Source organism: Camelus bactrianus, chromosome 10, assembly GCF_048773025.1.
Source record: "Camelus bactrianus isolate YW-2024 breed Bactrian camel chromosome 10, ASM4877302v1, whole genome shotgun sequence".
NCBI classification, from domain to species: domain Eukaryota; kingdom Metazoa; phylum Chordata; class Mammalia; order Artiodactyla; family Camelidae; genus Camelus; species Camelus bactrianus.
Window position 1 is genome coordinate 23,337,274 of NC_133548.1, and position 16,588 is coordinate 23,353,861.

The window sequence follows — 16,588 nt, forward strand, 5'->3', positions numbered from 1 at the left end:
ATATATCATGATTTAATATTGAAAAGCAAAAGCAGTATTTATTGTTAATGTGGACTGCTGAAAGTAAATCTGAATGGAATTCTTGCCTTGTGAGACACACAGAAAATAATAGTCGTTACCAGTGACTATGGCAGGACCATGATGGAGCTGTGCCAGAATTTCTGAGGGAAAGTAATTCCCTTTTGATTTTGGAGAGCAGTTTAGAATGACTTGAACGTTTGATCAGATGAAGAGGTTGAGGGGGGACAGCAAGACATGAGGCTCGGGGGATAAACAGGGGCCAGGTCATAAATTATACTAGGAAGTTTGAGCTTGATTCCTAAGAAATAAGGAGCCAATGTGAATTTTATTTGTATTACTATTGTTGTTGTTGTTACTGTTCTTGTGCTGAAATACACATAACATAAAATTTACCATTTTATCAATTTTTAAAAGTTACCATTTTAGCCATTAGGTAGCATTTAGTACATTCAGAAAATTGTGCAACCATCACCACTGTCTTATTCGGGCTGCTGTAACAGAATAACATAGAGGGGGGGCTTAAACCACAAAAATTTATTTCTCACGTTTCTGGAGCCTGAGACATCCAAGGTCAGGTTGCCATTTTGGTCTAGTTCTGGTAAGAACACTCTTCTGGTTTGCAAATAGTTGTCTTCTCCATCTTCTCCTATCTTTACATGTGGGAGAGAGGAAGAGAGAGAGGAGAGAGAGGACAAGATCTCTTGTGTGTCTCTTCTTATAAAGGCAGTAATACCATTCATGAGGGCTCCATCCACATGACCTCATTACCTCGCAAAGGCTCTACCTCCTAAGACCGTCATACTGAGGGGTTTAAGATTTCAAAGTATGAATTTGCCTTGGTGGGAGGCAAACATTTAGCCAATAACAAACACTATCTGGCTCAGTGTAAGTTTTTTGAGTTAGGGAGAGACTGCTTGACTACAGGCTGCTCCTCTTGCATTTTCAGGGAGAGTGTTCGGGACTGAAAAAATCACTGGACCTACCACTCTCCAACCACTCAGCGACTGGCATCCCATGACTCATGGGGTGGTGTGTTTGAAACAAAAACAGTGCCCCTGAGCCCCACCTGAAGAGCAAGCACTTTGAAAAATACTGCCAGTAGCAGCAGAGTAGGCCCTGCCACTGTCTGTGACCAAGAGGATGCTCTCCTGAAACAACTGGGGGCAAACTGGCTCCCAGGTAGATCTCCAGGCTCTAACCACCTGAGAAGCCAGCCCTGGTGAGTTTCATGGCAAGAACACTGCACAAGTGATGGCCTTGGCCATCTCATGTCACCTCCTGGGCTTCCAGCTTTCTTTTTTTTTTGGAAGAGGGGAGAAATGTGGGGTGGGTATTATATAAATACTAGACAAACTGTCTTTCTGTGCTTCATGGAAGTTGGAGGTTCCTTGGAAACCCCTCAGAAGCAGACACAGAGTGGTCTGTGCCGCCCCCAGCACTGTCCCCATCACAGCCACAGAAGTGCCACTTGCATCAATTTTATACACTCAACTACTGGGTGAGATTTCATTTTGACAAAGAATTTCACCTTTAAAAAATGTATAAAAACCACTCGACTAGGTCATCTTGAAGCCTGGTCCCTTCTGCACTTGTGTGGTAACCTCAGCAAACAAAGAAACAAAGTAATGGATGTGAAAGTATTTTGCAAACTGCAGTGGGACACGCAAATGCGAGGCATTGTAATTAGGATTATTCTCCCAGGGGAGATCTTTTGCCTGCCTGCTTCCCGACAGTTTAGTGAGGGACTGAGGTTGTTTGCCCCCATACCACAAATGACTCATTTCAAGCTGACCTGGTGACTTACTGAGTCAGGGCTGGCCTTTGGGGCTTCCTGGATCACCTCTCTGAGCCAATCCCCTCCCCACTCCCACCCATGGGTCTTGGTCTCACCAAGTCTTTCCCGTGCTCTATAAAGGTGAAATCCTCAAAATTACTAATCTTAGATGCTCAATATCACTTGTAATTTGCAGCAAATACTTTTTTCTTTTAAGCAAACACTTCTTAAAGCCAAACCATGCAATGTGGGAAACTGAAATAGAGAGCTTGAATTGATCTGGGTTGATGTGAGATTACACTATTTGAGAAGAATCCAGAATTCGATCTGCAGCCTTGGATGAGGAAGACCAAGTCTGAGCCTCAGCTCTCCCCTTATCAGCTGGTGACTTTATTCAGGTCACTTAACCTCTGGGAGGGTCAGTTATCCTGTCCACAAAATGAGGTTAACCAGATTTTTCGCACAATTTGTTAGGAACAGTAAGTGAAGGAAGGCAGCAAGGACTGGGGTGCCTGCTTCATGGTGGGACACATGACCCGCCAGCCTCTAAGTCACCTGAGGACTGGACCATGGCTGTCTTAGGTCCCGTGCACGCTCAGCTCTCTGTGCCTGATGATTCTCTGTATGTGCTGTGCTCAACAAAAAAAACTCCATAAATGCATGAATGCCTGTTCATTCTGTTGTTCTTTTTCCTCCCAGCACACTTTAGAGGGTGACTTCAAGAATCACATGAGCCAACAGGTAGAAGCGTTGGGACAACTTGGTGCTTTCTAGACAAATACAAGCAGCAGGGTCACAACTGGGTGACCACTTTCAGACCCGAGGGAGCCAGAGTCTAGTTCATGCTGGCAGACTAGGCTTTGTTTATTTTTTTTCCCTAAGATGTTGGGACCCGCTGGCTTCTGACTAGGAATACATCTTGTTCTTCTTAAGCAAAGAAAAGTCAGATCAAAAGCAAATGTTAGAAGGAATGTGTGGAGCAAGCCTGGGAGATGGGCGATTCAATCCTGGGATTTGAGGGTTACGAACACAGCAGGCCACCAGGCTCTTTTAAAGGGACAACATTCAATTCTGCACACATGGGGCTGCTTCCCAGGGAGGGAGCAATCTGGCAAAGTGAATGAAAACGTTCCATTCCAGTTCAGCTTTCACTCAAAAAATAAATCCATTCCTGGGTCACCCTCACAGTGTGAATTCCACATATGCACGTGAGCAGAGGTGAAAAAGCTCTTGTGAAATAATTATCAGTGAAGTCTAAATACATCTGTACTTTGGGAAGTAATCTTCATGATACATAAACGACATTGCATGACTAATTGATCTTGAGCTAACCAAGTGTGATTATGGAGCTGAGCCTTTAGGATTACTAAGGCTTTCAAATTATGGCAACAAAAGTAGTTGGTGCATCCTGGAAATGCCAAGGAGGTACGATGCCTCTGGACTCCAGATATGGCATGTCAGTTACAAAATAAGCTTTACACAGACCTCTGGAAGTTAAAATAGTATGCTGTTAGGACCAAATCCGACAACTCAAATGGTAACTAATTAAGAAATGTGAATTTTCGAAGATGAGGTTTGAATGGACAGTGTGTGACTTTATGTAGCAAGCTAATTAGGAAGACAAATGAGAGTCTATATTGTGTGCATTATTATTTAAAAGAAATTTAAGTATTCCTTTTAAGTTCACGTAGTAACTAAAATTCTTATTTATTCATCTTCTCTTCACGTCGTATGAATTGCTAGTTAAACATCTATTGGAAGTCTTTAAGGGATCTGCATCAATGAAAATTTAAGCATGATTTGTGTTGGTCACATCCATGATTGATATACAATGTTAGCAAATATCCTTGAGGTTGTCTGAAAATTGTTTGTTCTCTTCATTCATTCACATGTGACTATTAGATGTTGAGCAAAATTTAAACATTTTTGATTCCATTATAATTAATTGTCACACACCACCACTGCTGCTATCACCACCACTACCACCACCACCATCTCCACCATCATCACCACCATCGTCACCACCCCCACCACCACACCACCACTGCCAGCAACACCATCACCACCACCGTTGCCACCACTACCATAATCACCACCACCAGCATTACCACCACCATCACTACAATCACCGTCACCACTACCCACCACCACCACAACCCCATGATCATCGACACTGCAGCTAACTGCCAGTGCTTAGTACCTGCCAAACCTCATGCCATTTAATTATCATCACAACCCTATGAAAGGTTCATTCTTATTTTATAGATGAGGAAACCAGGGCTCAAGGAAGTCAGTTGACTTGTTCAAAGTCACATCTTCATTTCACTTAAGGGAAATCTTTCTTGCCATTAAGAGATGGAAAGATAGAAAATTTTGATCCCTTTCTGATACTTGATCTAGCAAAAATGCTAAGTCAGTTGAGCCTTAATTAATTAGTTTTCATTGAATTTTGTTCCAGTCAGTTTCTTTTAAGAAGGAACATTTCCTCTGGAAGCTTTTGTTAGAGCTGGGGAGGCAGAAAGCAGGTTACAAAGATAAAAGATGGAGAATGTTGATTCTTACAACCCACTGAAAAATTAGACTGTTAGAATGAGGCAACTTGAAATATATAAACTCAGGTTTGATTACTTACTAGAAAATTCTAGATTTGCATAGGACTCTGCCTTCATTCCTTAGAGTGTCATCGTGAGATAGCTGCGTGTCCTCCCTAGAAATAAACACCATTCTCTGTTAATAGCACTGGGAGGTTTCTTCAGTGACATGCTCCTCATGAGACACTTTTTTGTTTGCTGGCCATACACACAAGTTATAGTTCCTTCTCTCAATATTGTGTCTAGATCCTGAAAGGCTGCCCCCCAATGGCAGTCATAGTTTTACTATGTGGCCCCTCCCCCACAAGCCCCTGACTGGCTGGGCCAGGTGCCGGACACCTGATGTAAGTTGGGCCAGTCAGAGTCTTCCTTCTAGAAACTTGGGAGTGGAGTGTGGCTCTTCCTGGAAAACAAAACGTGGAAGCTATGGCGTCGCCACATACCTCCACGTGGATGGAGAAACAAAAGAAAGAAGAAAAGCTGAGAGAAAGGCAGGAAGACATGAGTTCTGACACTTTACTGGTTTCCTCGTTCTAGTCCAGCCTAGACATCTGACTGCACTCTTCCCCCTGACGCGTGTGATGCACCCTGATGTCCTTTCACAAACCCCCTTTCTTCTCCTCATGTTAGCTTTATCTGGCTTCTGCTGTACACAAAAGACTTGTTGAATAAGGAGGGCATCCGTCTGTTTCACAAAAGAGTAAACAGAGGCACAAATGGCCGGGATGTGCCTTCTACCGCGTTTTCGATTCAGGACTATGACTCTAAATCTCAGGTCTTCTGATTCTAAGTTCCATACTCTCTCACTACCTGGCCTCACCTACAGTTTCCCTCCCCCGCCATCGGCTAATTATACTGAAAGAATACAACTATTTCTCCTTCACTGTTATAGAAACTAGGCATCTCTGATGATTTGCCCACAGTTGCATGGCAATCCGAAGGAGTGGCAGGTCTTGTGAGTCCTGTCTTCCCAAACCTTCTCCAAAAAGCCCCTTTCTGCCCGAACATGCCTTACAGTCTATTTTAAAGACAAAACCTTTCAGCTGGCAAATGGTAACAGCTGCTTCTCTTCAAAACACCCAAAGGGTAAAACTTCTGGGCTCTAGTGCACAGGCGTGAGGCTCCAGCCAGGTCTGGACGGGGCTTGGTATCAACTACTACAGAAAAGGGAGTAAGTACTGAACTTGGATGTGAGGCCAGGCCAAAACCCATTTTATTGCTGGATGCTGTACCTCAGCCGCAGTAGACTGCTGCTCTGGAAGGCCTTGCGTGGGTGAGAGGGAGACCTGAACTGAGCTTCATCGGAGAGGACGTGGTGAGAGAGAAGGGAGGAGAGAAAAAAGAAGAGACATCTTGAGAGAGCACATAAGAGGTGGAAGGGAAAAGGGCACAGACATGACGCCACCATGGTACAAAGGGAAATAAAAGCCTTCTAACCATCGATCAGTCAAGAACATAATGGACTCCTACTTGAGGCATTACATGGACAAAGCACGGAGGAAAAGCCAAAAACGAACTGGACCTGCCCTCCCTCACCAAAAAAGATTATAGTCCTTAGGAAGGTTGGCAGATGAGTTGCCTTTATTAGTTCCAGAAATATTTAGTAAGTGCCTCTGTGCATCAGGAAGCACTCAGTACTAGAACTGCAACAGCAAAAAAAAAAAAAAAAAAAGACAGACTAGTGTTTAATACGGTGAACAGGAAGTTCTGCTTGAAGAGGTGACATTTGAGCCAAACTTGCAAAAATATGAGAGAAAAGCTTTCAAAAAAGAGGGCACAGCAAATGTAAAGATTTGAGATGAGAATATTCTTGGTGTGTTTGAGGAACAGAAAGGTCAGTGTGGCTGGAGCAGAGTGAACGAGAAGTAAGTGGTTAGGAAATGAGATTGAAGAGGAGGCCAAGGGCTAGCTCTTGTGTAGCTCTGCAGGCTATGGTAGGAAGTCTGGATTTTACGCTGATTCAGTAGAATGATTTTGGTGGATTTCCCTTCATTTCCCAGCTCCTATTAGTTAGTGACGGCCTAGGTCACTGTGATAAGAAAGATTCTGAGGTCTTATAGCTCAATGGGTAAGAAGAGTTCAGTGATGGGTTGTTAGTATATATCCTATCTGCATGATAATGCTAATGGTCAGTATGTGCCATCTCTCATGAGGATAGAATATTACATTGTATTAGTCAGGATAGTCTGACTTATGCGGCAGAAAAAGCATCACCAAAATTTCAATAGCTTAACACAGTCACCTGAGTGACTTCTTGCCATGCTAAGTCTGCTGTGGGTCCAGGCAGTGCTTCAAGGCAGCTGTCTTCCATGCAGTAGCTTAGTGATTCTGTGTGTTTCAATTTTATGGAAACTCCGTTTTAACACAATTGCCACATCAGGGAAAGAGAACAGTAGAGGACCTCAGACCAGCGATTAAATGCTTTGGTTCAGAAACAATACATGCCATTAGTGCTCACAATGCATTGGCCAAAACTACTCACACAACCTCGTCTAGCTGCAAGAAGGCTGGGGAAGGGTAATTCTCCCATGTGCCTAAAGATGGAGGAGAACTTAATGTAAGTACAGTTGTCCTTCTGGTATCCAAGGGGGATTAGCTCCAGGAGCCCCCGACAAATACCAAAATCTGCCCATCCTCGAGTCCCTTATATAAAATGGTGAAGTACAATGATACAGTTGGCCCTCTGTATCTGCTGCTTCTGCACCTGCTGTTCAACCAATCTGTGGATACAGAAGGCCCTGCAAGCAGTAAAAATGGACGCGTAAGTCAACTTTAAAGAAAGTCCAGTAATCTTTCAGGGCAGTCTATACTGAACTGGATGGGGAGGAGTAAATAAAAAAGGAGTTTGAAGAGTAGTGAGGTGGACCAGTGAGGTTCAGAAAGGCTCTATAGAGAACGGGTACGCGAGAGAGATCTTGATGGATATTTTTGTTAGAAGGTCACCCTGTAGCTCAACTCTCCCCACTGCAAGCTCATTAAACCCTTCCCTTTCCCTGGTCCATCCCTTTCCACGATCTTGCAATGGGCTCTTTACTCGTACCTGGCTCTTTAGATTTAGCATTTTGGATGAATTATCACATGATGTGGAACAGCGTTATTTATTTGCTGTATAACCTTCAGCGATTTACTCATCCTCTCAGAGCTTAAGTTCCTCATTTAATGCTTTATATAATTATCATGAAAATTAAAATATATCGTGTAACAACGTATCTCTGTAGATTATCATAGGATTGGGAATAGAGCAGAGTCCAAAAAACTGTAGTTACTGTTATTATTTTTTAAGGAGAGCCATTATTGTTTTATTAACCAAAAAGTACAGAGAAAAGTAGTTCCAGGGTTGGTTTGGAGCAAAAAAGAAAGAGAGTGGGGGTGGCAGCAGGGGTTCGATTCCAAAATCAGTCATCTAGGACCTTGGGCACAGTGCACAAGCAGGGAACTGGTCTGTTTAGCAGTGGACTATACGCTGTGCCTCTCTTTGCCGACTCACTGGGACCTTGTGAGGCTAGTTTCAATACTATTTGTAAAATGTGTTGAGCCCATTTCCCAAAATACTAATTTCAAGGGAGGTTAATGTAAGGGTGCTCATCAATAAAGGTGTTCATTGACAAATACGTTTGCGAACACTGGACTAACTATGGGTTAACAGGTTTCCTTACTGCAGAGTCTGTTTCTTTTCACCCCTTGGCCACTTGTTGAATATTTGTCTGTTCCAGGAACTGCAGGTCAGCGGTGTATTTGCCCACGCAGTCTTGATTCTCCATAGTAAGTAATACACAATGTACGTTTCCAAGAGGGGGCCAGGGTATGCAATTTTCCCCAAAATTATTTGACTGCAGATTCTTCCCCCTTTCTTTAAAGAAATTTCTCAGAAAGTTAGTATATAAACATAATTTTTTTATAAACATAATTTTGAAATCCCCACAATAAAGTGTGGAAATATTAATATTGACCAAACAAGGTCTTATTTTCAACGCACTGTTACAAATCCCAATAGAGTACAGTTTCACCTTGTGTAAATCTGTGTACTGAAAAAGGACTGGGGTGAGATGCTGGTGATTTTTTTTCCAAATAAGGCAATGAAGATTTAATGGAAGGATATATATGGCACAAAAGGAAGACCAGAAGTTTTAAAAGGTTTTTTTAAATAATAGAAAATTTCAATCATAAATATAGATAAACAAGAAGTGAGAAAAATATTATGGATTCCCACGTACACATCACCCAACTTCAACAATATCAACTCATGGCCCATTTTATCTATCTGCACCCCCTACTTCCTTCTTTACCCCTGGACTGGATTATTTTGGAACAAATCCCAGACATCATATCTGTTTATCTATAAATACTTTAATATATGACTGTAAGAGATAAGAGCTCTTTACAATAACAGAACCACCTATGGGTGATTTAAAATTTTCTCCACCAGAAGCTTTCATATGAATCATTTTATATATATATATATATATATATATATATAAAACTTGTTGATTTTTTTAATCTTTATTTTTTGATTTACAATGTTGTATGAGTTTCTGGTATACAGCATAGTGATTCAGTTATACTATAAATACATTACTTTTGAATCTAACAATCACATTTTAAAAACATATTAAGATGCAGTAAGCATCACTGGTATCTTCAGGTGCGTGCACGAGCATACACACACACACACACACACACACACACACCCATACACATACGCTGAGTGGCGCCCACATCATCTCTAGGGAAACACCCGGGTCCCGAAGGCAGCCTCTACCACAAACTGGGTGGACCTGTTCTGCCTGCAGTAGACCTGGAAGGGAAATCCTGCCCATTCTCATCCCAGTCTGTGGGAAATGGGGCCAAGGGGAGTCTGGTCCAGTCTTAAAAGTGAGTGGTCCAGACTGGTGGCCTCTGGAAAGCAATGTGAGGGAGTTTATCACAGCTGGGAAGCAGGAGGCAGGACCACCATGTGACATCCTTCAGAGAAGGTCCCGTCAGCCCCTCTTCTGCCAGACAGCAGATGCCCTGACATCTGCCATCTAAACTAGCCACTGGGTCAGAGAGTTTAGAAGATCATTCCTCACCAGCAAGTCTGGCTCAGGGATGGTGGATGTGGGTGAGGGCATGAGAACTCTGAATACTCAGGAAAAACCAGAGGGAAAACCCAGAAAGACAGACTGTACCTAAGTTATAGTTGGCTTTTGTTCCAGTTGTACCTAATCTGGCTTCTCAGAAGCAACCACTGCCCCTTTCCCAGTCCAAACGGGGCCACACCAGTGATGGTTGGTGCTGTCAAGACCGGGCTTGCCTTATTCAAGGATGGAAAACTTTCTTCATTCTGGCCTAGGCTTGCGGAGGAGGGGGATCCCCAGGACAAGGGTTCATGGATCTCCACCGAGAAATCAACCAACAATGGCATTTCCATTGCCTCATCTCGTGGAGAAACTGCCCCTTGTCCAATGACTGGTTCCTGCTCACATCCACATTGTATCATGATGCACCTAGGCTGGGACCAGGTGGGTGATGTCTGCAGGATGCAGACGAATGACGGGCAGTCTGTCAATTTCTCAGATACATTTCATCTTTCTCACTCCCCACTCTTTCCATCTTCTTTTAACTTCTGTTTTCTCCTGACTTGTCCCTCTCGCTTTTCCTCTGCCCACCTCACATCCTCATTATTCAACCTCTCCCCAGTTTCCCTTCACTCCTACATCTTGGCTGGCTGGCTTCCCCTCCCACCAGCCACATTTATGCATTTTCTTAAAACTTCACTCTTGCTCCCGCCTCTTTGGTCTGCCCATCTGCCACCTCGTCAGCAGGGGTTTGTCCCCTTCTCTTTCCCCACCCACAGAGTGTCAGCCCCAGGTGGCCTGATTTAAGTTTTTCATGTGTTTCCATTCTCATCACACGCAATCTGGAAACTCACCTTCAGAGTAGAAAGATGGCTCTGGGGTGCAGCCCTCAGGATATTCCAGTTTCACACTTCTCTGTTCCCTCAGAAAGTAGGGACAGGCTTCTTCAAGCAGGGGGGAAGACAGAATGCTAGGAAGTTATCTCATGGAATGAGCATGGGGGGCATGGGAAATGCCTTCCAGTTTCAGTGCTTATAAAGAACCCCATCTCCACAGGGAAAGAGATGGAGGACAAAGAAAGAACCATTTATGTTATCAGGCAGGCACTGGGAGAAGGGCAACCTCAGGATGTCTCACTGAATTCTGTGTTGTAGGACTGGCTATTGCCACTTAAGGATAAAGAATCTGAAAATCAGAGAGACTAAGTGACTTGCCCATAGTCACACAGCAACCGAGCCAGCGACAGAACCTGGTCTCCTGTCAAAGCACTTGTTCATTCCACTGCAGTGAGGGCCTCTGTGGACTGAGGAAACTGGCTCACTGGAGTTCCTTTTTCTGTCGTAACCATCTGAGAAAGTCTCTTACCATCCAACACCTCAATACTTGTTTCCCTCGTTCCTGCCCTTTACTCATTTGCATCTCATTTCCTCTAGATAAGTTTTTGGTGTAAATGTCTTCACCTCCTCTCCTGTCCTGCCCCATGCACTTCTCCACCCACATCTCAGTGATGTCACCAGCCCCTTGGGCAAGTTGTGGAACACTTCCCCGCTCCGTGGTGCTTCGGGATTCTAGCTGTCTGGAGTCAGGGTCAAAGTTTCCCTTCCCTGTGAGATGCTTAGAGGAAGCTGCGCTCAGGATTTCAGTGTCTTCCTCAAGTTAAATGGAGACCTGGTTAGCACATGTTGAGCCATCCTGTGTCCCTGGGATGAATCCAGCTTGATTGTAGTGTATAATCTTTTTTATGTGTTGCTGTATTTGATTTGCTAATATTTTGTTGAAATGCTGGAGAGGCTGTGGAGAAAAGGGAACCCTCCTACACTGTTGGTAAGAAGGTAGTTTTGTGCAGCCATTATGGAAAACAGTATGGAGATGCCTTAAAAAACAAAAAACAGACTTACCATAAGGTCCAGCAATTCCACTCCTGGGCATATATCCAGAGGGAAGCTTAATTCAAAAAGATACATGCATCCCAGTGTTCACAGCAGCACTATTTACAATAGCTGAGACATGGAAACAACCTAAGTGTCCATCAACAGATGACTAGATAAAGAAGATGTGGTATATTTATATAATGGAATACTACTCAGCCATAAAAAGAATGAAATAATGCCATTTGCAGCAACGTGGGTGGACTTGGAGATTGTCTTGCTAAGTGAAATAAGTCAGAAGGAGAAAGAAAAATACCACATGATATCACCTATATGTGGAATCTAAAAAAACACAAATGAACTTATTTACAAAACAGAAACAGACTCACAGACATAGAGAACAAGCTTGTGGTTACAAGGTGGGAAAGAGGGGTTGGAGGGATAAATTGAGAGTTTAGGATTTACAGATACATACTACTATATATAAAATAGATGACAGGGTCCCACTGTACAGCACAAGAAACTATACTCAATACCTTATAATAGCTTATAATGGAAAAGAATATGAAAAGGAATATATATAACTGAATCACTATGCTGTATACCAGAAACTAACATAAAAAAACAAATGAAATAAAAGCATACTAAGAGTAAATTCAGGTCACCTAATTTAATTCTTTGATCAATTTTATATTAAACTCTATTGAAACATTGAAATAAAAAGATTTGAGATCAGGAAAGGGGAGAACATGACCCGACTGCAGCCCTCACAAGGTCAGGCTAATATCTACGGGTCAGATGGAGGCTGAACCCCATCAAGCCGTCCCACATATGCCCAGGGACCCTCTCCCCACCCACGCACTAACTGATGCACAAACACGTAGTTCTGCCTACGGCGCCCCGTGCAGATCTGTTCTGATTTTATTGACAAGGTAGTGTCTCTGCAATGCAGAAAACAATTTTGGTAAAAAGAAAAAAGATTCACCCGGATCCCATTTGGCATTAAAAGTTATTTTTGCTTTTGCATATTTCCTTTCAGTTTTTGATCACATGCACTCTCAGACTTTTTTTCTACCCTGTTTGCTGTCACGCTGTTCAAAACATTTTCTTTTCTGTTTTGTACCCTAAGCACTGTATTCTCTAGTGCTCAGTTTTCACTGTAAGTTCCACAATTTACTATTTTAAAATTGTGACTAACATTCCACTGAGTGGATGTAGCATAATTTATTAATATATTTTCCTGTTGAGGTACACGTAAGTTGCTTCTTCTGGCCACAATTACATAAAACATTCTAAGGAAAATTTTTTTATGCATGTAGCTTTTTGCTTAAATTGAATTATTTCCTCAGAAAATATATCAGGAATGCGAATGGTCATGAACTGCTTGATTGCAGTACAGAGTTAGTATTGAGTGGCGTTCCAACGACCAGGTTAAAAACATAAGTTTGGCAATTGCTAGCTGTGTGACCTTGGACAAACCACTTAATCTTTTTAAGCCTCAATTTCCTCAAATGTAAAACAAAGCTAATACATAATGCTTAATCCATAGGGTTGTGGTGAGGACTTGAATAAAATAAAATACCACGCATTCCATATATCTTACCTATTACTAGTACTCCCCTGGCTACAACTGCTGCTAACACGAACACTGTTTTTTTTCTGTTCTTTACATTCAGCTGACTCAACACCATGTGGCTGAAACCCAAAATATTTTCTTAGAGGCAAACAGAATTTGGTTTGCAATCATTCTACAGGTCAAACTATTCTAGAACTTCTTATTTCATGCACATCTCTCAGCCTCGCCACCTGCTCCCTGCACGCATCTCCTGTCTGTCCAGAGTCTGAGTCTTTAATCAAATCTCGGTCCTGACCTGGTCTCTTTTCAGGCTCTTTAAAGGTCTTTGTGGGAACCTGGCCCTCTTTGTTTCAGAAACCATACTCCAGATCACATCAGGTATATTAAAACTCCCCCGCCCGCCTCCATATCCTGCAGGAAATAGAATTATATAGAAGCAATAGACTAGCAGATGTAATGTGAGGTTTTGTTTTAAATTAAGTACCTGATAATTTTGATTCATTATTCCAGTGAATAATGACTTTCACTTTCCTTCCTGAATTCAGAACCAAAGAAGAAATACATTCAGGAGTCAGATAGATGGAGGTGGAGATAATGGCTTTATTGCTAGGAAAAGCTGAAGAAAAGAATATGGTTTAAATATGTGGCCACAGAGAGCTTTCTAATACTGCCTCCCGAAATGAACTTCCAGGCTTCTCCCATTTGCCACGGAGTGGCTGGAAGCCCAGAATGGTCCCTTGCTGCAGGCAGGCAGATCTGAAGGAGGGGAGAGGGAGGAGCCGAGTGGAGAATGTTCAGTTTTTCTCCAAACTCACCCGCAAAAAAAGAGGGAGCAAAGGATGATCAGAGAGGCCAGGAGTATTTTTAGCTGAAATTCTCCACATGAAAATATCAGGCAAGGGAACAACAGGTCTCTTTCTGGATCCAGTATTCGATCCTGTGCTGACCTGCTGGGCATAATTCCCGTCTCATCATCTGGATCTTGCATTGTCTGTCTCACAGCCATGGTTAAACCCACTCTCCCCTTCCTTATTCCCTGGCCCTCCCCTTGTCAGCCCCAGGCAGTCCCTGCTCCGGACAGTGTTGGCCTAAAGCTGACACCCCCAACATGGGGACGCAGCTCTCACATTTACGGCTCTTAATTCATGGTTTCACACTGCTTTCCTGTCCATGTATATATAAGTCCATCCATCATAGAATAGGATTATGTCAGAAGCAAAAACAAACAAAAAACAAAACCAAAAACAAACAAGCAAAACAAAAATCCCAGATCAAACTGGCCCAGTTTATATCTGGGATATTTATTAGCTCACGCGACGTCAAGGGAAAACCTGAATGTGGTCTTGTCAATGACTCAGTGATACTGAACCCAGGCTCTTTCTGCTCTGTCATCCTAAAATTTGACTTCATCCTAAAATTGGTCCCACTTGTGTTCCTAAGATAGGTGCTGAAATTCCAGGCACCCCGTCCAGGGACCACCTCATCCAGAAAAAGAAAAGAGACAAAAGAGACCATGCTGTCCCTGTTTCACCTTTTTTTTAAAGGAAGAAATCTTTCCTAGAATCCCCCTCACACCATACTGACAACTGCAAAACCAATCTCTAAGCAAGAGGCCGGGACCACTGTTACTGTTTGAGACCTCCTCATGGAGTTATGACTAGCAAGGATGGATACCCCAGCAAAACTAGGGCCCTGACAAAAAGAAAAAGAGAGAACGGATGTCGGGTAGGCAGCCAGCCATGTCTGTTGTGCATCACTAGGTCTCAGCGGTTATGATTTTAAAGAACTAGTTTCTACCTATTTCTCTGTTCTCATCTCGGAACCTCAATTTCCTCATCTGCCTTCTGCATCTTGCGAAGCTGCTGTGATCAAGTGAGATAACACGTAAACTACAAAGTGCTGTGTAAACCTTGCATCTGATGAACGTGATGATCAAAACATGAGCTTCTCCTACCACCGCTGAGGTGCCGCTCATCGCAGACCTGAGCAGTTGTTTGCAAAGTTGGGGTAGTCCTTGTAAGACCTGAAAGTGTAAACATCTCGTTATCGGGGTGAAAGTTCCTCTTTGCCCTTTGAATAGAATGAAAAAATGGAAATACAAAGCCAAAGCAGATTAAACCAACAAACATATGAAAAGATGCTCAATGTCACTAATCATTAGGGAGATGCAAATCAAAATCACAGTGAGACGTCACCTTATACCCATTAGGATGGCTACTGTGACCAGTGCTGGCCGGAATGTGGAGACAGTGCGCCCTTGTACACTCTTGGTAGGAAGCAAAATGATGGCAGCCATTATGGAAAACAGTATAGAGGTTCCTCAAAAAAGTCAAACTAGAATTACTGTATGATTTCTCAATTCCACCTCTGGATGTATAGACAGAAGAACTGAAAGCAGGGTCTTGAAGAAACATTTGCACAGCCATGTTCGTAGCAGCACCATTCACAACAGCTAAAAGGTGGACGCAACCAAAGTGTCCACTGGATGAATGGAAAAGAAAAACGTGGTATATACATACAATGAAACATTATTCAGCCTTAAAAAGAAAGGAAGGCTGTCACATGCTACAACTGAATGAACTTTGAAGACATTATGCTAAGAGAAGTAAGCCAGTCACAAAAAGAAAATATCGCATGATTCCACTTATGTGAGGCATCCGGAGTAGTCAAGTTCATAGAAACAGAAAGTAGAATGGCGGCTGCTGGGGGGAGGATGGAGGGAGGGGAAAGGGGCCGTTTTTGTTTAGTGGGTAGAGTTTTTTTGCAAGGTGGAAGAGTTCTGGAGACTGGTCAGACAACAATGCAAATGCACTTAATGCCATCGAGCTGTACATTAGAAATGGTTAAGATGGTGAGATGGATGTTATGCATTTTTACTGCAATAAAAATTTTTCAAAAATTAAAGCTTGATAATATAAAGTGCTAGGTAGTACAAAGTGAATTAGGCACTCACCCCCACCCCATAGACAGTCGATGGGACTTGAAATGGGCTTGTGTGTGTGTGTTGTGTGTGTGTGTGTGTGTGTGTAAGTTGATTTGGCAGTATCTGTCAAAATGAAAGGCAGAGGAGGGAGGAGGGTCAGAGGAGCATTATCAGGGAGAAGGTCTATGGGACCTAAAAGAAGGGCCATTGTGTAATAGGACCAGGTGGGACCCCAAGAACAGGAGTAGAGTCAGTGTCCAAGGACTGTCCAGCCTCTGCCCAGCAGGTGCCATTTGCAGCCAACTTTCTCCCTCTTTTACTAGAATTTAATTACTGAGACTTCCCAGTAGTTATAGAGAACCTCTGAAACATACTGCAGAGGCTAGAAGAGCTGAGAAACAGACCCCTTGCACTTGCTTGGCCCTCTGCATGGAGAAATCCCCAGCCCTGCCTATCTGAATTCTACCCATTCACTGGGGACACGTCTCAAGTCCTAAGAATCCTTTCCTCACTTTTCAGTCCACAGAACAATGATTATTTTCGTTAACATCTTTTGAGATCTGGCAGTCGTTTGTATTGAATTTCACATCTCAATTCCACAAATTCGTTCTAAGCGTATCTGGTCCAGACTAAGGGAGTCAAAGATGATGAAAGGGTAGCAGCCTCCATGGAATATGCAATCCAGTGAGGGAGGCAAATGAGCATTCTCTAAAGCTAAATATTCTACTGCTATCAGGCAGATACAAAGCATCTTGGAGACTCAAAAAGAAAGAGAGTC